Source organism: Ursus arctos, unplaced genomic scaffold, assembly GCF_023065955.2.
Source record: "Ursus arctos isolate Adak ecotype North America unplaced genomic scaffold, UrsArc2.0 scaffold_5, whole genome shotgun sequence".
NCBI lineage: Eukaryota > Metazoa > Chordata > Mammalia > Carnivora > Ursidae > Ursus > Ursus arctos.
The window spans coordinates 58,065,385-58,088,499 of record NW_026623067.1 but is presented as its reverse complement, the minus strand read 5'-3'; the positions used below and the strand labels follow the sequence as shown (position 1 = coordinate 58,088,499).

Here is a 23,115-nt window from a genome sequence, read left to right as displayed (position 1 = left end):
CAAATGAGGAGTAGGTGGTTTTCTATGTTGATTGTACTGACTAAAACAGAAACATGGCTTCATATTTCCATTAGAAGTAGACTTTTAAGGGGCACTTGGGTGGCTCAACTGGTTGAACAGCCGATTCTTGATTTTGGCTCCGGTCATGATCTTGGGGTCCTGGGATGGAGCCCCGTGTCAGCCTCCGTGCTCAGTAGTGAGTTTGCTTCTGGATTCTCTCTCCCTCTGCCTCTTCCCCCGCTTGCTCTCTCTTTGTCTCTCTTGCTCTAAAATAAATAAATCTTAAAAAAAAAAAAAAAGCCTTTTCATACACACTATAAAGACAGAATTGAGTGCTCACTTTGTCAGTACTTACATTAAAATTAGAACAATACAGAGAAGATTAGCATGGCCCCTACGTAAGGATGACATGCAAATTCGTAAAGTGTTCCATATTTAAAAAAAAAATCTTTTTAAAGACTGAATTGGAAACCTTCACAAACTATGGTGAATTATTCCAGTTTCATTTCTACTTTAGTTCTTGGGCAAAGAGATTACCCTCTCTGAACCTGTTTGCTCACCTGTAAAAGTCCTCAAACTTTATTGTGAGTCACAGTCCCCTAGAGAGTTAAAAAAAAAAAAATGCAGCTAGAATCCCAGACTCACTGAAGTAGGCTGGGGCTAGGGCCTAGGCCTCTATTTTTATCAAGTTTTCCCAGAAATTTGACAACTGTTTTTTTAGTATGCTTCTATGGACTGATTGATCATTCATACATTTTATTCATTTATGCATGTATATAGAAATGAACATGTACTAACTAGGAATTGTCATACAGTGCTGAGATCACGGAGATGACAGACTCAGCCCTGCCCTAAAAAAGTTCTCTGTTTAGGGTCACCTGGGTGGCTTAGTTGGTTAAGTGTCCACCTTTGGCTCAGGTCACGATCCCAGAGTCCTGGGATTGAGCCCCCATATCAGGCTCCCTGCTCAGTGGGGAGCCTACTTCTCCCTCTCCCTCTGCCTGCTGCTCCCTTTGCTTGTGCTTTCTCTGTCTCTGTCAAATAAATAAATAAAATCTTAAAAAAAAAAAAGTTCTCCGTTTAGTGAACCAACAAACTGTTAAGTGCAGTGTGCTGTTATATGCTCTGAAACAGGCAGGTGGGATGCTGAGGAAGCAAGAAGGAAGGGCATCACACTTGGCCTGGACTTGCACATCAAGGAATGTGTCCTCGGTCTTGAAGAGCTAGAGGAATCAACTAGGTGCGACTGAGAGGAAAGCATTTTAGGCACAGAAGAATAAGGAGGCGTGAACCACAAGCAGTTTGAGAAGCTGTTATTCCTCAAACCACGGGACACTTATCACACTTAATCATCAGATTTTAGGTGGTTCATGGTGGGTAAGTCATTACTGACTGATAGAATTATGTGCTTTCCAATTCCTTTCTACATCTTTTGTAAGGAGAACATCTTTTCTAACATTGCTAATTTCCTTTTAAAGAGAGTAGCTTTAATCTCAGAGTGGGCAGTATTATCTAGGTAGAATTAAACAACATTTATCTTTCCTGTATGGTAATTGAAACTAACTTGCCATTTTTGGTAGAAATACAGTTTCCTTTTAAAATAATCTATTTAGGGGCGCCTGGGTGGCTCAGTCATTGGGCATCTGCCTTCGGCTCAGGGCGTGATCCCGGAGTCCTGGGATCGAGCCCCACATCAGGCTCCTCCGCTGGGAGCCTGCTTCTTCCTCTCTCACTCCCCATGCCTGTGTTCCCTCTCTTGCTGGCTGTCTCTCTCTCTGTTAAATTAAAAAAATAATAAAATAAAGTAATCTATTTAAGTAGTTAAAATTGATCTATAAAAAATATTAAGTAGCTAATTCATTTAGTACATGAGTATGCCAAAAATTGTGAAGAAGGTATATGAACGACTGAAGTTTTGAAGCTTGACATGGAGATAAGTGGCAAGATCTGCCTGAAGTGTTCTGCTTGCCTGCACCCCTGCTCTGCCACCTGCCGTAAGAGGAAGTGTGGCCACACCAACAACCTGCACCCCGAGAAGAAGGTTGAATAAGGCCCCTCCCTCGGCCCTTCTTTTGCCCTCAAGGTGGTCTTCTGCCAGAAAATAAAGTTTCTCTTCCATTGCCTGGAGCATTAAAAAAAAAAAAGGAAAGGAAAGGAGAAAGGAAGGAAGGAAAAGAAAGAAAGAAGAAAAAAGAAAAGGAAGGAAAAAGAAAAAAGGAAGGAAGGAAGGAAGGAAGGAGGGAAGGAAGGAAGGAAGGCAGGGAGATGCAGCAATTATGAGGGACCCTAGAAGTAATGCTAAGGACCTTGAATTTTACTGTACAGTGACTGGGGGTATTATGAAGCTGTTAAACAACAGAAAGTTAAACTTGGAAAAAGCCACAAAAGAATGCCAGAATAAAGTGAAGAGGCTGGTAAAGGGGGATTGGGGGGATAAGTAGAGGGAATTCACAAATAGGTTTGGCTAAAGATAATCCAAAGCTATTTTTTCCCCCAAGATTTTATTCATTTATTTGTCAGCACAAGCAGGGGGAGCCGTGGGCAGAGGGAGGAGCAGGCTGTCTGCCAAGCAAGGATCCAGATGTGGGACTCCATCCCAGGCCCCTGGTATCATGACCCGAGCCCAAGGCAGATGTCCAACTGACTGAGCCACCCAGACACCCCCCCCCCCAAAGCTGTTCTTGATGGACTTGTCTATTCATTAAGTCAGTGGAGACTTCTGAAATGAGTGACGTTGATCCCTTTAAGGGCCTTCAGCCCCATTTAGCTGACAGCTGTAGCTTAGGTTTGAACTAAATGTCTAGTTCAGGAATATAGAGAAGGACAATTCTACAACTATTAGTTATAGAGGTAATATTCCATGCTAAAGTTTTATAAGAAATCTGGAATACAATAAAATTACTGCTCTCTGATTATAGGTACCAAAAATATGTACCAATAAAAATCAAAACAAAAAGAGGCTTGGCTGGATCAGTTGGTAGAGAGAGGGTAAGACTCTTGATGTCGGGGTTGTAAGTTCAAGCCCCATGTTGGATGTAGAGATTACTTAAAAATAAAATCTTTAGGGGCACCTGGGTGGCATAGTCAGTTGAGTGTCTGATTCTTGGTTTCAGCTCAGGTCCTAATCTTGGGGTTCTGAGATTGAGCACTGTGTTGGACTCTGCTGATCTTGGAGTCTGCTTTCCCTCTCCCTCTGCCCCTACCCCCCACCCCGACTCCTGCTCTCTCTCTCTCTCTCTCAAATAAATCTTTAAAATAAAATGTTTTAAAAAGTCAAAATGAGTGCTGGGAGGTGCAGTCGATTAAGTGTGTGACTCTTCGTTTCGGCTCAGGTCATGATCTCAGGGCCGTGAGATTGAACCCTCTGTGGGGCTCTGTGCTCAGTGGGGAGTCTACTTACCTCCCTCTCCCTCTGCCCTTCCCCACCCCATTCTCTCTCTCTCTCTCTAAAATAAATAAATCTTAAAAAAATTCAAAACAACAACAACAAAAACGCTTCTTCTGTGTAATTTGGGTGAGATATTTCATACTACTAGTAGCCTGCTCCCTTGAAATCTGGAAGTGCAAGTGTTGTCAAGTCATTGCTCCCCCACAGAGATTGGGCCAAGTGTGACTGCCAGCTGCTCTAGAACCATACTTGGTTTTAGAGCCAGATGCCCAACATCTGTCTGCTAACTATGATCAAAATGAAGCCCTACCCACCGGATGACTTAACATACAACACACGACCTAAGCAAAGATTGCCCTGCTGCCTCTATAGCAAAATCTCAATACAAGACTTTCTTTGCCACCTTCTCAATAGCTGTGATGATACAGATATTTGCAATATGGCCTTTTGCTCTTGCTTGGTTTTGTGTTTGTTTTTTCTTGATGTTGGCCTGCCTTATTTTTTAAAGTATCTTTTTAGGCTCTCCTCCTTTCCTTGTCTTTAGACTTTCTACAGGACCCTCTCCTTTTCTCTCTGATCCAAACAGTTTAGCTTCTTTAACCAAGAAATTAAAAGTGGCACCAAAAATACTATAAGATTAGTGTCTCAGACTCAAAACCATACCCAGCAAGAATTGTGGCAGTCTCCCTGAGAGTGGAGTTTTGAGTAGGGGTAGGTGTCTCAAATGGGAAAAGCAGACTTGGATGAGGAATCAAAGAGACGTTCCTGGACTCTGGGAAGAGAATCATGGAATTAATGAACTGGGTAATGTTGATTTATGAAGTAAAAACCCTTCTGGTTGCTGGTGACAGAGACAGAACTCCATTTGGCTTAGGCCACGAAAGACACCAAGAATTCAAGGGGTTCTGATAGCTTCAGGAATGACTGCATCTAAGTTCTTGGTGCTGTCACTGAATGCTGCCCCTTTCCTTTGGTTCTCTGGCTCGGCTTTCTGCTAGGTTGGTTTTACTGTCTGGTAGACTTGCCCCACGTTATGGCAAAGAGAGTCTTCAGCAGCTCCAGGCTCACAGCCTTGCAAACTCCTACAGAAAAGGGCCTCTTCTCAGTTCCAACAAAAGTCCCAGGATTAACTATGATTTGTCTGACTCAAGTGACACGCCCACTGCTGGACAAACCTGGATCATGTACCACCACTGGAGCTGGGGAATGGGATTCTGGCCCCAAAAGGAAAAGAATAATTCTGTCGCTAGAAGTAACCACCTGGGGTAGAAAAAAAGGCAAGGAAGGGGACATGAGGACGAGAAAAGAATATGAATAAACCCATTCTTATTTCAAATTTTGGCTGAGATTCATTCTGGCAAACCAATAGCAAAATGTTTTCATGCCAAAAAGCTTAGATGGCTTTAGTTCAGAGTTCTCACTTTCAAAAAATTATCATTAAAAAAAAAGTGTCATTCCCCTGAGAGCCTTTTTAGACATGTTTTTGTCTAATCTACCTGCTTGTGAGATTTTATTTTTTTTTAAAGATTTTATTTATTTATTCGACAGAGATAGAGACAGACAGCGAGAGAGGGAACACAAGCAGGGGGAGTGGGAGAGGAAGAAGCAGGCTCATAGCAGAAGAGCCTGATGTGGGGCTCGATCCCAGATCGCCAGGATCACGCCCTGAGCCGAAGGCAGATGCTTAACCGCTGTGCCACCCAGGCGCCCCTGCTTGTGAGATTTTAATACCACAGATGTTCTGTATATGTTTATTTACTATATGTATATTTGTGCTTTATACATAAGAAGAGTAAGTATAAAGCTTATTCTTTTTATCTAATGCAGGGTTAAGAACAACAAAATAAAATTTTAAGTTAAAATTTTAGTTAACTTGAACATTAGGGGCATCTGGCTGGTTCAGTCAGTAGAGCGTGTGACTCTTGATCTCGGGGTTGCGAGTTCGAGCCCCATGTTGGGTATAGAGATTACCTAAAAATAAAATCTTTAAAAAAATCGAAGCTATTAACATTTAACTTTATAACTGTATTTGGCAAGTAACTTTTATTACGGTGTATTTACTTATATACCGTAATGTATCAAATAATGTATACATATTAGCAATTTTAGAAGTACATAATAATAGCAATGTAGTCAATATAAAAATCATTGAAATGGTTACTTTTTCAGCAAAAGAGAAACAATTGAAGGAAATTACATCTCCTAAATATTAACTTTTAACTTTTGCATGATATGAGACAATGGCTTTTAAATGCTAGATACTTAATCAGATATTGTGGACACTTCTTTTCAGCACTTGACATACTGATAGGTTAACTTTTTTTTTTTTTAACTTGAGAGAGAGAGAGAGAGAGAGTCGGGGCGGGGCAGGGATAGGGGCAGAGGGGAGATGGAGAGAGAAAATCTCAAGCAGACTCCCTGCTGAGTATGGAGCCCGAAGCAGGGTTCCATCTCCCAACCCTGAGATCATGACCTGAACCAAAATCAAGAGTCGGACACTTCACTGACAGCCACCCTTGTGCCTCTAGGTTGACTAACTTTTATAGAATTAAATAGTAACGTACAAGCCATTTTTATGTACTTCTCAAAGCTCCAGTCACCCAGTAGCACTGAGGATCAAACAGAGACAACATCCTCAAGGCAGCCAAGGTCAGGTAACAGCACAGCAGGCCACCACTGACCACATGAGCTGGAGATTGAGCAATCACTTGAAAGAAAGTCTTCAAATCACAGCCACCTCTTCACCATAGTGTTGTAGTACTGATCCAACACCCATTTGGGTATCTTCCGTGTTAGTGCCAATGTTGCTCATGCGATGCCCAAGAAAGCTCAACAAGAGAAATTAAATACTAGGGAGTAAGATTTTGTTGAGTAGGGTGGAACTTTGAAGGGCCTGAAACCATTGTAATCCCATTCTTTGCGCATCACCCCCTCTAAGAACAAACTTTTGCCCCCTAGACAGCACTATCACTCCCATTGGGAGTGACTATGCTAACAGGTGGCCTGAAGAGCAGCTTTTCCCCCTCACATTGAGGTGAACTCTGTCTTCCAGGGACATTTACTTATTGGTTCTAATGTTTCCATACCAAACAGACTTAATCTTTCATATAACAGATCCTCAGATATTTGATAACTGAAATTTTACTCCCTCTATACTGAATGGCTTCTGTAAGCTTTTCCTTTCTGAGGCTAAACTTAACCACAGGATCCTTGAAGTGGCATTCATTTGACTCAGTTCCGCTATTGCATTAGATGTTCTTTAACGGCAGGCCCTATGTCTTGTCTCCTTGCCCTATTTGAATTCACTCCAATTTGTTGTTAAAATTAGGTGTGTATCTGAACATAGTATCCGAGCCAGAGTTGAAGGCTATTTCTTCCTCTGTTTAGGACAGTATTCATCTATTCGCCTAGTCACCAGACCAGCCTGAATAGCTTGCTGATGCCTATCGAGTAATAAACTGAAATCGATAAGCCTTTCTTCATATGTCCTGCTAATAGGTTGAATTCTTCCTCCATCCATTTCTGGTTTTCTGAGACCTAGGTACGATTTTCATGCACGCCTGCTACATTTCATTCTCTTAGGCTCTTCCAGTTATTCCATAATGTTGAGACATTTGAAGGTGTTGATTCATTTTTCCATTTCGTTCGTTTGTTCATTCATTCATTCATTCATTCATTCCATCCATTCATTCATTACTTATACTTGCTTTTCTTAAGATATTTTTGTAAAAGTGAGAACCAAAACAAAAAGTCCATATAAGGTAAAAAGAAGAAGAAAATGTTCAAGTCCCTAAAGTTAATATGAGTGCTGAGACTGAGCACATGAAGTTTCCATCTAAGCTTTGTCCTAAAGGGAGATTGCATTCCTCCTTCATACTTCTCCCATTGATGGAGAGAATGGTTGTAAAAGGGTCATCTCAGGAGTTCTTATATAATAACTTCTACAAAATAAAATATACTTGGCACCTGAGATCTGATCACCTACTGGTGTCGGTGCACATTGGAAATTATAGATGTTATTAGAGTAACAATCTTGTAGAAATGTAAAATATGGTTCTTTTCAAGCCCATAATGAAGTATTTTATCATTTTGGCCATGTTAACATATGTCAACAATGTGACATCAAACACTGAGTTATTCAACAGTATAATTTTGGGGGGAAGAAAGACCTTGCTAGTGATACTCTATAATGAAGGCAAAAGAGTGTTTCGGACTTGAATTAGTTGGATGTTTAGTCCAATCCTTTAGTCAGAATAGACCTGGCTTATGAGAGTTAATTCATACCATTTGGAGGTGGAAACAGTTATAAAGCTGCTTTGGAATGTCCTAAATTGTACCTAAGAGACCTGTTTTTGACAGATGTGTTCATGTAATCCAGTCAATTGGCATATGGAATTTTTATGTACAAGCTATGCAAAAGTTTCAACATGTAACATTTATTAGTGCTTCCAGGGGCATGGAGAGACAGGTGGTACACACATTACTTGCAGAAGTAGGCTTTGCAGTGGCCTTACAAGCCTGACTTTGTTCCAGTTACCTAGGCCCCTTAACTGCCCCCCTACCCCTCACCCACCCAACACATGCATGAGAGGCCAAACCCTCCCTCCTCTGACCCTGGAATTTGCTATAGGAATTCTCTTCCAATTGCTTGACTTAAAAGTTCCTTTCTTTCCTTCCCCTTCCTTGGCCCAGATCCCCACCTCCTCTGTCTTTTCACTCTCTCCAGCTGGTCAAGGGTGAGGTCTGGAGGATGAGGTAGGGAAGAACACTCCCCCACAGCTGTTCTCGGCCCTCACCCATCGCTAATGTTAGTCTTGGCAGCATCCAGCCAGTTTCCCCCACATTAACCCAAAGTCCTCCTCTCTTTAAGTCTCAGCTGCAGTAATGAAATGCCCAGTTGCAAGAGCTGCAGATTAATCTTCTGTCCCAGTTCTTCTTCTTCTTCTTTCTTTTTTTTTTTTTTTTTTTTTTTTTAGAGAGGGAGAGATAGAAAGAGAGTGGGGGGAGGGGCAGAGGGAGAGGAAGAGAGAGATCTCAAGCAGTATCCACATGCAGCTCAGAGCCTGACACGGGGCTCGATCTCACATCATGAGATCATGACCTGAGCTGAAATCAAGAGTTGGATGCTTAACCAACTGAGCCACCCAGGCACCTCCCCCCTTTTTTAAAAGTAAGCTTTTTGTGGGGCTTGAACTCAGGACCTCAGGATCAAGAGTCACATGCTCTACTGACTGAGCCAGCCACTCTTTTTTTTTTTCTAAGATTTTATTTATTTACTTATTTGACAGACAGCCAGCGAGAGAGGGAACACAGGCAGGGGGAGTGGAAGAGGAAGAAGCAGGCTCCCAGTGGAGCAGCCTGATATGGGGCTCGATCCCAGGACCCCGAGATCACGCCCTGAGCTGAAAGCAGATGCTTAACGACTGAGCCACCCAGGTGCCCCTGAGCCAGCCACTTTAAAGAAAAACTGGGGGTGGAGGAAATGTCTTTCATTCTTTGTAGTATCTACATGAAATAGCACAAGAGGGGCACTAAGAGACAGAATCTCTGCCTGAGATTCTGTCTCCCTCTGCCCTGCCCCCCAGTCACACACATTGTCTCTCACACTCTCTCTCTCAAATAAATAAATAAATAAATAAATCTTAAAAAAAAAAAAGATAAATGTCCTTAGTAAATAAAGATTCTTACATATTAGTAAGAACCACTTCCAAAAAGAAGTTGGGTAAAGAAAATGAAAAGGCAATTCACAAAGGAATATTTTTTGAATATGTGTGTTCAACCTCAACAGTAATTAAGTACATGCCATTTAAAATGAGATTTGTATTTTTTCTATATCGTGATGAAAACTTTTTTAAGATTTTATATATTTATTTGACAGAGAGAGACAGCGAGAGAGGGAACACAAGCAAGGGGAGTGGGAGAGGAAGAAGCAGGCTTCCCACTGAGCAGGGAGCCCGATGCGGGGCTCTATCCCAGGACTGTGGGATCATGACCTGGGCCGAAGGCAGACGCTTAACGGCTGTGCCACCCAGGCGCCCCCATGATGAAAACTTTTAAAGAATACAGTGCTCAATACTGGCCGGGCTGTGGGGAAGCAGGCACTCTCCTGTGTTGAATGGATTGTCCACACACAGGTGGGAATGAGGATGGAGTGTGAAAGAAGGGGACGGTCTAGTCAACGGTGGAGAGCATAGTGCCAGAAGAGGCTGGATGTGCGATGAGTCGCACCTGGCCTAGCTGATGAAAGTCCTTGTTGGGATAGGAAGGCGGACAGCAGGAGAGCAAGGGAGAAACAGATCCAAGAAGGTATTAGGGAAGAGTGATGTCTGATACCATTACAACCACATTTCCTTTCATAAATCCTTCTTTGCTCATGCTTTTGATTTTTACAGAGCATCCCAAGAATCAACTCATTAACCAGCACACATTTATACTTCGAAAAATATACTTTTTATTTTCAACATTTATATCAGGAAGTGTAATACAGTGGTAGAAAGAAGCTAGGACTGACATTGAAGTGTGGTGCAGGTGGCAAAGGCACCCCCTTTGGGCAAGGTGGGGTAACAGTGAGGGCTCCAATCTCAGTTTACTAGCTGTGGGGTTTCAGAAACACCATTCAATCCCTCTGAATTTGTTTCCTATATGTTTGTATTTCTGTAAGTAGGAATAATACTACTTAACTTTGCAGTGTTGTTGGGATTAAATAAAATTATGTATGTGAAATCCTGAGAATTAGTATGTGCTCAATGAAAGTAGGTCCCCTTCCTTGTTGAGAACAGCAGTGAAGGGATTGCTTAGTTTACAGGTGTCACCACACATTTCTTACGTGGTCTGGTTCCATCCCAGATAGGCTGTGAGGCCTCACACTGCCTGAGAATCTTGCTACCCCTTGATAAGGTGTTGATGCCAAAAAAAAAAAAAAAAGCTGCCTCCTATTTTGTTGTTCTCCAGGCTGAGCGAAGGCTGTGACTTCTGGTAAAATACTGGTGGGTTCCATCCAGCATGGCCTCCCTCATCTCCTGGCTGCACAGACTCATGCGTTGTGGCTTGCATGTAACTTAGAGATTATGTGACCCCATCTGGTGAGGAAATGGAGAGCAGAAGGCAGGCAAACAGGAGCCCCAAAGAGCCTTCTAAGTTGCTTTAATCAAATTGGAGTGGCCATCTACTCAAGGCAGATGGGTCTCAGAGTTGGGGGTTACCCATGGCCATCTGACCACATGGTAAGGCTAACCAGAGAGGTCAGGGACAGAAGCCCGTAACAGCAGGGGCATGGTGGAGGTGTAATGGTTCCATCTCACACTGAGACACGTGGCATTAAATCAGGGGGCTTCTGGCACTGTTGCTGCCATTGTTACTGTTGTCTTTTGACAGGTAGTGTATGTCAAAAAAAAAAAAAGATGATCGATATCAGAAATGGAAGACCGGGATCTTCTTCTACCTTTCTGGTTAGTGGTGCTCAAACCTTCACATGCCTCAAAATCACCTGGTAGGCTTGCCGAGACCTAGATTCAAGAGCCACACCCTCAGAATTTCTGGTGTAGGCCCTGAGAATGTGCATTTCTAACAAACTCCCTGGTGCTGCTGTGGGTCCAGGTGGGCCCCGAGAAGTGCCACCCGAGGTCGTTTTTTAGAGAAGGTATGACCCTGTTGCTAGGGGATCCACCCTGAAGATGAATTTGTTCCCCGGCACCCACCCCCACTCGGATCCGTCTTCTCTAGTTTCAAAAAAATAAAAATCATTATCTCAATTTCCTTTGTTTAAAACAGGGGATTTAGGGGTGCATGAGTGGTTCAGTTGGTTAAGCACCTGACTCTTGGTTTTGGCTTGGGTCGTGATCTTGTGGATCATGGGATCGAGCCCTGAGTAGGGCTCTGTGCTCAGCGCGGAATCTGCTTGAGATTTTCTCCCTCCCCCAACTCACATGCATGTGCTCTCTCTCTCTCAAATAAGTGATTCTTAAAAAACAAAAACAAAAAAAAAAGGGGGGGGATTTATCAACTGCAACAAAAATGACAGTTTATAATAGGGGTACATTGAAGTCCAGATTAGTAATCCCCAAGACTGGTTGAACTTTAGGAAAATCTGGAAAACTGGACAGGAGGGAAGGAAGGGATAAAGGAATGAAGGCAGCCCGCCCAGGCCTCACACCCAGATATTCTGATTTAATTGGTTCAGGGTAAGTTCCTGGCAGGAACCTGGTTTAAAAGCTCCCCATATGACTTCAATTTGCACCCAGGTCTGAGAACTGCAGGTCTACATGACTGTTTTTCAAATTTGCCTATACATTGAGAGCACTTGGAAAGTTTTAAAAAATACTGGTATTTCTGTCCCATTTTCAAAGATTCTGATTTATAATGGGATGTAGCTTGGGCAGCCGGAGCTTTTAAATCTCCTCAGGTGATTCAGCGATGTCTCATATGCAGATCAATCTATTCTAGACTTAACAAGTCAAGTTGACAGCTTGGTCCCCCTCTCCGGACACTCTCTAGCACAGTGGTTCTCAAAATGTGGTCCCTGGACCGCCATCAGTGTCTCCCGGGAACTTTTTAGAAATGCAGTTTTCAGGCCATGCCTCAGACCCACTGAATCAGTAATTGAATTATAACAAGCAGCAATGTGTGTTGTAACGAGACCTCAAGGTGACTCGGATGCCCCGTCAAGTCCGAGAACCCCTGCCGTATCATCCTGCCTGTTATCTGAGAGTTCTGCTTGCCATCCTCCCAGAGACGAGCCAGCGTCAGAGGCAGAGACTTCTGTCGTCTAACTGTCGGGCGATACCAAATCCCCAGTTTCTGGATGAGCAATGCGAAACTTCTTGGTGTGACCAAGTTTTTATATAATCTGTGAAGCTTGTCTGGAAACCAATGGCATTTAAATGGGTGGGTCAGTAATGGGCCATTGCTGCAATCTCGGTTGAAATGACAAGCAAAGAAGAGGTAGCAGATGGAAGGCAGGCAACATAAAGCCAACGTCAATCCCTGTTGCCTGGCATGTGAAAACAGGGCATGAACTAGGAGGGGAAAGGAGGGAGCAAAAGCATCTTTGCCAGGAGAAACCAGGAGGACCCTGGTTTGGGAGTTTTTTCCTTGAATGCTAATGTCCTTCAAGTTTGTTGGCACAGCAGGTGAGGTCCGTTTTCCTCTTTATAGGGCCCTGTTTTCTTGCCGAGGGAAAGAGCCTGTGTGTACTGTGTTAACACTGAAAGAAAATGTCCTTGATCATGTCAGAGCCAGGCGAGTAACAAGCACACAGCAGCCTGACTGCACACGGTGAGACCAAGCAGTTTGTACAAAGGAGACTTAACCTGCTTGACAAAGGACTCCTTGCTGACTCCCATAAACCCCTTCTTTCTGATTCAATCCAGCCCAGGCCTAGATGCTAAGAATACTGAGGTGGAAATGGCACAGAACCTGCCTTCAAGTAGTCTAGCAGGGGAGAGAGGTGAGCAAGTGTATTTCTACACTGTGTGCTGATTGCTGTGTGAATACAGTGCAGTCAGAATACAGAGGAGAGAAGGATTAACCCTGGATGGGGGTGGAGGTGAGGTAGTCAGGGCAGGCTTCATGGAAGCAGACAGCAGAGCTGGATTTGGGGGGAAAAATGGATTGTTTGGCAGTCAAAGTGGGTGCAGGGTTTTCAGCCTGGGCAGGGCCTGAGGTGGGGGGAGCAATATGTTGAGTGGGTTTTTTTTTTTTTTTTAAGATTTTTGTTTATTTGAGAGGGGGGAGGAGTAGAGGGGAAGGGAGAGGGAGAGAAACCCAAGCAAACTCTGCACTGAGCTTGGAGCCTGAGGGGAGAGGGTGGTGGGGCTCAATCTCATGGCCCTGAGATCATGACCTGAGCTGAAACCAAGAGTCAGAGCTTTAACTGTTGGAGCCACCCAGGGGCCCCTTGAGTATTGTTGATGGGTAAATCATGAGGTGGGGAGTGGCAATGTATGCGTCTGTAGAGTCGAGCAGGGATGACAACTTTTTAGGCTAAGCTTAAGGAAATTGAATTTGACCACACTGATCTGTAGTTGGCAGACCTAACTGATGACCAGAATTACCTGGGGAACTTCAAGAGATTCTAATTCAGTAGGTCTGGCTGGGCCCTGTGATGTGTGCTGCCCAAGTGGGCAGGAAGAGAGAGGCTGACCGGGTAAAGCAAAGTGGCAAGAGTAGACATACTGGAACAGCAATTTGGAGATCAGCCCAGTGGCTTGTGGAATAACTAGGTGTCTACCCACCTTTTTTAAAATTTTTATTTATTTATTTGAGAGAGAGACAGAGCACAAGAAGGGGGAAGGGCAGAGGGAGAAGGAGAAGCAGGCTCCCCGCTAAGCAGGGAGCCCTATGTGGGGCTCTATCCCAGGACCCTGGGATAATGTCCGGAGCCGAAGGCAGATGCTTAACTGACTGAGCCAACCAGGCACCCTGGTGTCTACCCACTTTTAAAAGGAATGTTTAAATTTTTGAGACTGGCTTTTGTGCAATCCTTATTCAATGGTTGTTGTTGGAGAACATTTGCTGATGTGTATTGGGCCAATAAGAGTGTTACCCTTGCTGGGGCGCATGGCTGGCTGTCAGTAGAGCATGTAACTCTTGATCTCGGAGTTGTGAGTTCGAGCCCCACGTTGCTGTAGAGATTACTTAAAAATGAAAAAATCTTAAAAAAAAAAGAATGTTACCAATGCCAATCTGGGTTTGGCAGGAGCCCCACCTATTTTCCGGTGCTGTAAGTCATCTCAAATCTCGAGTAGTAATAATAATGGCGACAAATGAGTCATGATAAGATATATTGTTATAGTGGTTACTTAATAATATGTTTTTCCTAAAACTTGATAAAAATAAATGTTTAAATTTATTTTGCCTACAAAATAAAATTAATAGACACGAATTCCTCTGAAGACAAGATTGGTCAAGGGCCAACTACAGGCAGTAATAGTTGAGTGTCTACTACAAATAAGCAAATCAGCAAAGGAGCTTAAAGTAGAGCAAACCCTTGGGCCAGAAATAATAATATGCTGGAAATTTTGTTGGGAAACACTAGCTTTTGAAGCATATCCTTTCATCGCCTTGGGAAAGTCAGCCTTAGAGTTTTCAGGTGTCTTGTTTGGAACCAACACTTAGTGTTTGAGCTCTCTGACCACCATAAAAATATGATACATGTGAAAATAGTTTTCCACCAAAATTATATGTTTTATTATGTGGTGAGCTGACTTACCTGAAATGAATAACATAAGCTATCATAGAGTCTAATTATTAAATGTTTTATATCATGATATAGTAGATTATATTTTCCAAAGACAGTAGTAATAATATCTCCCCCACACACTTTTTATGTGGTGACTTTGACGCTCTGCCCATTGAGATTTGGGGGTCTATGTTCTTATGAATTAAATTGTGTCTCCCTCAAGATTCATATATTGAAGTCCTAATCCCTAGCACCTCAGAACGTGACCTTGTTTGGACATAGAGTCCTTACTGAGGTCACCAAGTTAGTCATGAGGGTCGGCCCTAATCCAGTATGACTAGTGTCAAAAAAAGGGGGAAATTTGGGCACAGAAGCTCAAAGGAGGGATAGCCATGTGAAGAGACACAGGGAGAAGACGGCCATCTACAAGCCAAGGACAGAGCCTAGAACAGATCCTTCCCTCACAACTCTGAGAAAGAGCCAATCCTGCTGATACCTCGTGGACATCTAGCTTCCGGAACTGTGAGACACTAAATTTCTGTCTGTGGTACTTTGTTATGGCAGCCCTAACAAAGGAATACAGTACCTCTCCTTGAATCTGGCACTTGTGACTGCTATGGAAGTGGTATTATGTAACTTCGTAGGCTAGGTTAGAGATGGCAATAAAGCTTCCATAGATTCTCTTGGGAGACAGGCCAGCCATGAAGGGATGAGCTCAGGCCATTTGGAAAGTCACATGTTGGTGTTCTAACTGACAATCCCAGCTGACAGCATCAACTGCTAGAGATGTAAATACATGCATTTCCAAATGACACCTATTCCCAGCCCTGGGTCACCCCAGCCTTCAAATTTTTCTAGCTGAGTCCCTGGATATTGTGGTGCAGAGACCTAGCCAACCCCTCTACGCCCCTTGTGAATTTCTGACTCATAGAGGTCACAAGCATGATAAAATGTTGTTTCAAACCAATGAGTTTTGAGATCATTTGTTACATAGTAGCTGGTAACAAGTCTTTGAAATGTCTTTGTGCACTAATTTTTACCTCCTATGGCTGGTATTTTTATTGAAACCATCAGGTACTTTATTCTTTTTATTAAAGATTTTATTTATTTATTTGAGAGAGAATGAGAGAGAGAGAGCACAAGATGGGGGAGAGTCAGAGGGAGAAGCAGACTCCCTGCTGAGTAGGGAGCCCGATGCAGGACTTGATCCCAGGACTCCAGGATCATGACCTGAGCCAAAGGCAGTCGCTTAACCAACTGAGCCACCCAGGCGCCCCATGAGGTACTTTAGATAGATGTTGGTCACCACTTACTTCTCTTTGCTCTTCATGACATTAGGCTCAGATGTTAGGAACAATAGGTGACTCGGCCTTAAGTCAATTTAACTGACCACCAATGAATGGATTTTCGACAAACCGAACAAGACAGACAACAGTGGCTCAGGGGTGATGGTAGGAATTTCAGAACAACTTCTGAGATGATTAAGAGTTTACTAGCAAGATTAGCGCAGTTTTCCTGGATTAGGGAGGGAATCTTTGAACCCCAAAAGGCAATACTTTCCTCATCTAGGGCACAGAATTCAGGAAAAAATAAAGCAAAAGTGCCAACCTGTCAAGGGGCAGAAAGTATTGGCTGTTCCAGAATGAATTGGGAAGAAGATTGTGGCGGCATCTGAAATCTCAGTGAAACTAGGCAGCGCGGCCAAGCTGGCTACCTACAAGGTAAGTGTCTGAATGCTTCATAATCACGGTCAGGAATGGAGACATGGGCCAGTCTGCACTAAGGAGCTGTGTTCATCAAGCTCAAGGTATCAAACCTAACGAAAATGCAGGTTGTAAATCTCCCCAATTATTTCCTAGCTTGCTCTTCTTTTCAGATTTTTTGCTTTGCCTTTCATTGTGTTTTAATAAAATTCATTTTGAGCAATTCTAAATTTTGTCAAGGATTGGGAGAATTAAAAAGCAAACAAACAGCTTTGTTGAGGATAGTGGATATTTAAAACAATGCACATATTTAAAGTGTACAGTTTGATAAATCTGGACATATGTATATAACCATCACCATGATCAAGATGGTGAACATATCCATCACTCCCAAAAATTTCACGGACCTTTGAAGTTCCTGCCTGTGTGCTTTCATGCCCTGCTAAGGGCTGGGGAAGTTTTAATCTTACACTTCAGCCTTGCTTGGGAAGCATATTATCCCTAGTGGTAATGGGCACCAGATTGCTGAAGAAGTCTCCTGGATAAAAACAAAAGTAGAAAGTCACAAGTTCTGTACAATGGTGTTGTGTGTGTGTGTGTGTGTGTGCACGTTATAAGCCCTTTTTTGACTACGCTGGAAAGACCTCATGAGGTTGTGGTTCTGTTACCTGAGCATTTTTTTTTTTTTAATTTGACACAGAGAGAGAGCACAAGCAGGGGGAGTGGCAGGCAGAGGGAGAGGGAGAAGCAGACTCCCTGCTGAGCAAGGAGCCTGATGTGGGGCTCGATCCCAGGACCCTGGGATCATGACGAGAGCCAAAGGCAGATGCTTAACCGACTGAGCCAACCAGGGATCCCTAATATGAGCTATTTAGAGTAGTCAAATACATGGAGAGAGTAGAACAGTGGTTACCAGCAGCTGGGAGAGGGAGGAATGGAAAGTATTGTTTAATGGGTACAGAGTCTCAGTTTTGCATGACAAAAAGAGTTGTGTGGGTGGCTGGTGGTGATGGTGACACAACTATGTGAATGCACTTAATGGCACTGAACTGTACTCTTGAGATTGGTTAGGATGGTAAGTTTTATGTGTATTTTACTGTAATTTTTTATTTAAAAATGAGAGAAAAGAGAAAATTCCCTGTGGAATTTTTGGCCTGATCAAAAGGTTATGGTGAACTTGCTTTGTATTTTTGTCATTTTCCTCTTATTTTAAAACTAATACACACACCAGGGGACTTCAGCCATATTGGTAATATTTTTTTTTAAAGATTTTTTAAATTTTTTATTTTTAAGTAAACTCTACATCCAACGTAGGGGTGACACGCACAACCCCAGGATCCAGAGTCACATGCTTTACTGACTGAGCCAGCCAGGCGCTTTTAGTATTGGTAATGTTTTCTTTCTTAAATCAAGCAGTGGATACTTAGGCGTTTTGTATTTTTTAAAAAATATATCTTTTCATTTATCTAAAATACTTCATAATAAAATATTTAGAAATTGAAAATGTGTATTCAACAAACATTTTGGGGGTGCTTTCTCTGTGCCTGGCTCTGTTTTATCATTGGAATATAGCTGTAAACAAAACTGATACAATCCCTGCCTTTGCAGAGCTCATATTCCTGGAGAGGGATTGTTTGGATGAAGCACTTTTTATATAAATGAGTATTTCTTTGGGATGAATCCCTAGAAGTGGGATCACAAGGCAAACAACACTACAGACATTTGGAGGATTCTCCTGCAGCCTGCCAAATGCCCTCTAGTCCCATCAGGGAGCCTTGGGAGTGCCCATTTCCTCATTCCTTGCCAGCCTTACTTAACTTTTTTGCCCATTTGGGGGAAAAATAGTATCTGCCTAATTTGCGTTTCTTTAATTACTAGTAGTTAAAGTAATTATAAACAAGATGAAATGGTTTTCAAATGTTTTTCTGTCTTCTAAAAAAAACCAATTCGTAAGGACAATTTTTAATTTTATTAACTCTCTGCTGGTCAAGTTTGTTGCAGTTATTTTCCCCATCTGGTCTTTTCCCTTTGCCTCTGCTTATATATATATATCTGTGTACAACTTTTGTGTAGCAAAATCTATCCACTTTTTAATATATATATCCACTTTTTTCCTTATGATTCTTTCCATTCTGATACTTAAAAGTCCTTGCTCATTCCAAGATCCAATAAATAACTCCTCTGTTTTCCTTCATTAAAAATGGTTTCAACATTTGCATTGACATCCAACTAAAATATTGCAGTTGGGGGATAAGAGGAGGAGAAAGTCCTTGGATTTTGAAAAACCCTCCCTAAGTGAAATAATCCTTGCCCTCCTCTCTCTACTTCTAAAGAACCATTAGTTTTATTTACCTAGAATTTCCTTTGGTATATGGGCTAAATGTCTAACTTGTTTTTTTCCACTCCAGAAAAGTTAATCAAGCTGTCCTATACCATTGACTGAATGATTCCTTCATTTTCCCCTGTAACCTGTGGTACCACATTTGAGTCATATACTGAGCCCGTATTCGCAGTTTGTGGCTTGTTTGTGGACATTACGGTTTACACCATCCCTTTACTCTTATGTGAGATCCCTGTTATTTGGATTATTGCAGCTATTTAGTAATATCTGGTAAGACAAGCTCCAATGCCCACTCTTCTTTTCCAAAACTTCCTTGGTTACTCTCACTCATTTATTCTTTGATATAGTCTGAATGAATTTTTAAAAAGCCATTATAATTTTTTATTAAAATTGCATTAAACTCATAGACGTATCTAAGAAAAGTTAACATCTTTAAAATAGTCACATGACCATCTAACTAATTACAGTTTGTTTTTTTTTAAAGCAGAACCATTGATTTATCTGTATTGTTTCATACCAGCAAAGCCTTGCTAAACACGGCATGCCAGGAAAGTTAAACACTGTATGTGGTTACAAAGATGGCTACTAGATATACTCTAAAAGAGGTCACCTGTAACTCACACAAGTCAGGACATTATGGATGCAACAGAAGATGCAGCAGAGATTAATTTAAAAGGTACAATTTGGAAAAAAAAAAGTACAATTTGGCACATTTTGGCACGTCTTCATCTATGAAATTGTTACCACAGTCAAGCTAGCGAGTATATTATCAGTCCCAAATTTTCCTTGTGTCCCTGTATAATCCCCACTTCCATCCCCCCCATCTCTAGGCAACCACTGAGATACACTTTACGTCACTCCAGATTTGTTGGCATTTTTTACAATTTTATGTACATGGAGTCATACAGAATATACTCATTTTGGGCTGCTTTCACTTGGCATGATTTTGAGGGACATCCACATTGTTGCATGTATCATGAGTCCATTCCTTTTTATCGCTGAGTAGTATTCCACTGTATAGCTATGCCACAGTTTGCTTTCTCATTTACCTGTTGATGGACATTCCAGTTTTTGGCTATTGCTGGTAAAGCTGCTGTGAACATTCATATACAAGTCCTTGAATAGCTATATACTTTTGTTTCTCTTGGGTACATAGCTAGAAGACATTAAAGATATTGCCAAATTGTTTTTCAAAGTAGTTGTACCATTTTACCTTCTCACCAAAAGGTACTATGGAAATTCAGTGGATATCCTGTCAACAAACAAAATTGTCCCTCCTGGGACAATTGGATATACATATGTAAAAAGTAAAAAATAAAATAAAAAGTAAGATTCTGACCACACACCATATAAAACCATTTACTCAAAATGGATCACTGACCTAGATAAATGTAAAGCCTAAAACTATAAAGCTCCAAGGAGAAACTACTTTAAAAAACTGAGATTGGTTAAGATTCCACTGAGAACGTGCCATCTGAGTCAGGCCTCGTAGCAGGTAGGACTGGAAGGACTGGGCAGCAGACTGGACATTACAAAGTGAGGAAGGAGTCCATGGTAGCCTGACATCTTACCCGGTTCTCACTGGCAAAATGGCAAGATGATTAACGTCGAAGTGCTCAGGCTTATTTCTTACAGTCTGTCTCTCTCCTGCTCAATATATAAAACTCCTCGAACTAGAATTTTGCCGTTTCCAGCTGCTTTTAGGAAACTCCCCCAAACTGATATTCAAACTCAATCCATTCTTCAGCTGTATCCATTCTGCTGTTTATTCCAACTGTTTGTCCTTTACTGCATCTATTGCATTCTCCATGCTTAATGCTTCCCTTGGGGTTTTTTGAAAATTATTTATTTTTCTTGCTTGATCTTACTAATAAGTTCCCATTTCTCCTTAATATATTTATCATGCTTATTTAAAATTCTTAGTGTCAGGGTGCCTGGGTGGCTCAGTTGGTTAAGCGTCTGCCTTCAGCTCAGGTCATTGTCCGAGGGTCCTGGGATCGAGCCCCACATCGGGCTCCCTGTTCAGCGGGGAGTCTGCTTCTCCCTCTGTCCCTACCCCCAGCTCATTCTCTCTCTCAAATAAATAAATAAATAAAACTTTTAAAAAAATAAAATTCTCAGTGTCTGTTCCAATAATTATGCTTCAGATGATATAAACTTCAGTTTGTAGTCTTTTATACTAACTGTGCTCCTCAGGTGTCACAACTTAGCAATGTGAAAATTGCACAATGTGAATAATTAGGAAAACAGAAAAGTACAATAGAATAAAATAAAAAAGTATAATAAAATATAAAAAAGAATAAAATTTAAAAAGTGCAATAGAATAAAAACCACCCACAATACCACTGCCCAGAAATAACCAATTGACCTTTTTTATTGTGTTTCCTTCCAGTCATACTATTTACATGTACAGTACATTAAAAAAATTTTAAAATACTATGTATAATTTTCTATCTGGATTTTTCATTTACATTAGTCTTAAGATTTTTTGTCAAATTCTTAAAATTGTTCACAGACCTAATGTTTTTATTGAAGTATAATTAATATGCAGTGTTATATTAGTTTCAGGTGTACAATATAATGATTCAACAACTCTATACATTCTTCACTGCTCATCAAGATAAGTGTACTTGGCCTTTCATGCAGTGGCACCCTCCCCATGAAAACACGCCCCTCTCCAAAGACCTCCTCCAACAGTCCCCAGAAGAGGAGAAGCAGCACAAAGAAGAAGCACTTGGTGCATAGCCCCAATTCCTACTTCATGATGTGAAATGACCCGAACGCTATAAAATCACTGCCGTCTTTAGCCATGCACAAACAGTAGTTTTGTGTGTTGGCCGCCCCACTATCTTTTGCCAGCCTACGGAAGGAAAAGAATGCTCCTTCAGACGGATGCCACGCTAAAAGCACCTGGAATCAAGAGGAGTGGGAAGTTATCCCAATAAACACATTTTTTAAAAGATTTTATTTTTAAGTCTACCCCAAAGGTGGGGCTCAAACTCACAATCCCAAAATCAAAAGTCATATGTTCTACTAACTGAGCCAGCCCGATGCCCCCCAATAAACACATTTTGGATTAAAAAAAGAAGAAGAAGAAAAGTGTACTCTCATTCTCTTTATCTATTTTACCCATTTTCCCACCCACTACCCCTCTGGCAACCACCAGTTTATTCTCTGTATTTTTGAATCTGTTTTTTGTTTTTTGTTTTCTTCTTTGTTCATTTTTTGTTTCTTAAATTCTATATATAAGAGAAATCATGCAGTATTTATCTTTCTCTGACTGACTTATTTCACTGAACATTATGCACTCTAAGTCCATCCATGTTGTTAGAAATGGCAAGATTTCATTTTTTATGGTTGAATAATATTCCATTGTACATATATACCACACCTTCTTCATCCATTCATATATGGATAGACAGTTGGGCTGCTTCCATATCTTGGCTGTTGTAAATAATGCTGCAGTAGACATAGGGGTGCAGCTATCTTTTTGAATTAATGTTTTCGTTTTCTTTGAGTAAATACCTGGTAGTGGAATTAATGGACAATATAGTGTTTCTATTTTTAACTTTTTGAGGAACTTACACACTGTCTTCCACAGCGGCTGCAACAATTTGCATTCCCACCAATAATGCACAAGAGTTCCTTTTTCTCCACATTCTCACCAGTCCTTGTTGTTTCTTGTCTTTTTGATTCTAGCCATTCTGGCTGGTTGTAAGGTGATATTTCATTCTGGTTTTGATTTGTATTTCCCTGATGATGAGTGATGTTCAGTATCTTTTCCTGTGTCTGTTGGCCATCTGGATGTCTTCTCTGGGAAAATGTCTATTCAGGTCCTCTGCCCATTTTTTAATTGGATTGGGTTTGTTTTTGGTTTTGATGTTGAGTTGTATGAGTTCTTTATACATTTTGAACATTAACCTCTTACTGGGTATATCATTTGCAAATGTTTACTCCCATTCAGTAGGTTGCTTTTTTTGTCTTATTGATGGTTTCCTCCACTGTGCAAAAGCTTTTTATTTCTGTGTCGTCTCAATAGTTTAATTTTGCTTTTGTTTCCTTTCCCTGTGGAGACATATCTAGAAAAACATTTCTATGGCTGATGTCAAAGAAATTACTGCCCATTAAAAAAAAAAAAAGAAATTACTGCCCATGTTTCCTTCTAGAAGTCTCATGGTTTCAGGTCACACATTTGATGGTCTGTAATCCATTTTGAGTTTATTCTGTGTATGGTGTAAGAAAGTGGTCTAGTTTCATTCTTTTGCATGTAGCTGTTCAGTTTTCCCAGCACCGTGTGTTTGTTGAAGAGAATGTCTTCCCTATTACATATTCTTGGCTCTTTTGTCTTAGATTGATTAACCATGTAAGCATGGGTTTATTTCTGGGTTCGCTTAACTGTTCTGTTGATCTACGTGTCTATTTTTATGCCAGAATCATACTGTTTCGATTACCACAGGTTTCTTGAAATCTGGGATTGTGATACTTCTGGTTTTGTTCTTCTTTT

The 23,115-nt window shown here is 41.4% G+C and overlaps 1 long non-coding RNA gene and 1 other non-coding gene across 4 annotated transcripts in view; both read left to right on the top strand.

Moving 5' to 3' along the window:
• LOC113255222 (uncharacterized) overlaps positions 1 to 22,754 on the top strand; it is a 37,081-nt gene extending 14,327 nt beyond the window's left edge. Inside the window, exons 3-5 of one of the 3 annotated variants that reach the window (XR_008957556.1) lie at positions 1,135 to 1,377; positions 16,137 to 16,288; positions 21,174 to 22,754. This is a non-coding gene — a long non-coding RNA (uncharacterized LOC113255222). The remainder of the gene's footprint in view (positions 1 to 1,134; positions 1,378 to 16,136; positions 16,289 to 21,173) is intronic. The other 2 variants (XR_006409525.3, XR_008957557.1) reach the window with 2 other exon arrangements.
• Positions 333 to 439, top strand: LOC113255394 (U6 spliceosomal RNA). The gene has a single exon (XR_003316273.2). It is a non-coding gene; the product is annotated as a U6 spliceosomal RNA (small nuclear RNA).
• Positions 22,755 to 23,115: the final 361 nt, after the last annotated feature.